Genomic DNA, 1,626 nt, shown 5'->3' with positions numbered 1-1,626 from the left:
GATCTAGAACCACATGTTTGCAAACCCTATATACCAGCTTACCTTTCTTGCATGACCCACCTATTCGCTTCCCCTAGGAGGTGACAACGCACGATTGGTATTGTGTTCTTAGTTTATTTTTGGAAGATATCTATTGGGTGCAAGTGTGTGGTGTTGTGTTTACTACTTTTTAGTTTTCTTTTTCTTTACCTGTTTTATGGTTTGTTGTGGTTTGACCACTCTACATATTAGGTAGATAGAAAACCAATTCCTTAGGATGATTGTTGCATCGGTCTACCCTCAGGTGCATGCAGGAGCGATGCTCGCTTGACCCCGAGCTTATGGAGACTTTAGAATACCCTGAGTTCCTCATTAGGAGAGCCCGCAGACTCAGACCCATGGCTGAGGATCAACAATTGACCCATTCTCTCAGGGAGTGCTTCATTCTCAATGTTTACACTCCTGCCTCCTGCATCACGAGACCTGATGTAGGAGCCAGTCATTTTGAAATCAATGTCAGTGTCATTCAAATGCTACCATCCTTTTATGGCCTGAGCAACGAAGACCCCTACCGCCATCTCGATGAATTCTTCAATATTTTCTCTATAGTGCAGATCAACAATTTTGGGGATGACACGTTAAGGTTAACGTTGTTTCCTTTCTCCCTCAAAGACAAAGCCAAGCATTGGTTGAATGCTCTAGATATAGTTCAGATTACCACTTGGGAACACATGCAAAGAGTGTTCCTCAAGAAATACGTTTTGATTGGTAAGACGAACCAATATCGAAAATCCATCACCAACTTTTCACAGATTGATGAAGAATAGTTTCATGAGATGTGGGAGAGGATGAAAGATCTTCTCCAGAAGTGTCCTCACCAGATGGCCTGACTGAGAAAGATAGGCAGATGGTTGATTCTTCATGTGGGGGCACGTTCATGCTCAAGAGCGAGGACGAGGAATGGGTCCTATTTGAAATGCTGTGTAAAAATTCTATGCACCATGCCTTGTCCTCGAGGCTTGATAGGACCACATATGTTCCTGTTGGTCCTAAAAAGGAAGGGATATATGAAGTTGGGTCCGAACATGAATTGCAAATCAAAGTGGACCAGTTGACCATGAAAGTTGATCAATTACTGGCTAACCCAACTTCATTACATCACATAGAAAAAGTGTGTGATCTATGTGCTAGCCCTGCACACTATGTTTTGAACTGTTCGACAATGCCACTCTATCCTAAATTCGTTCAGGAGCAAGTGAAGGTTGCCCAAGGTTTTGCCAAACTGGTGCATGATTTGTATGCACCCATCTATAACCCGGGATGGCGAAATCACCCCAACTTTGCATGGAGTAATCCACAAGCCCCATCTCATATGCCTTCCTAAACATAAGCCAGACCGGGTAACTTCTCACAAGGTTACCCACGTCCCATATTCTCTCAGACCCCATCCACAACTTAGCTTGTCTTCTCCTCAAGAGCCCTTAGTGAGTCAATCCTTTCAGAAGAAGCTTCTTGAGGCCTTCTCTGATATCAAGGCCAACCTCAGTTCTCATACGCAATCGATAGTCAAGCTAGAGACCCAGATGGGACAATTGACCGAGGTCTTGAGCAGACGAAGTGAGGAAATCCTCCCAAGTCAGCCTGTTG

The sequence above is a fragment of the Nuphar pumila genome, chromosome 15, assembly GCF_984573655.1.
Source record: "Nuphar pumila chromosome 15, dmNupPumi1.hap1.1, whole genome shotgun sequence".
Classification (NCBI taxonomy): Eukaryota; Viridiplantae; Streptophyta; class Magnoliopsida; order Nymphaeales; family Nymphaeaceae; genus Nuphar; species Nuphar pumila.
The sequence above is the reverse complement of the archived record's forward strand: the minus strand, read 5'-3'. Positions refer to the sequence as shown.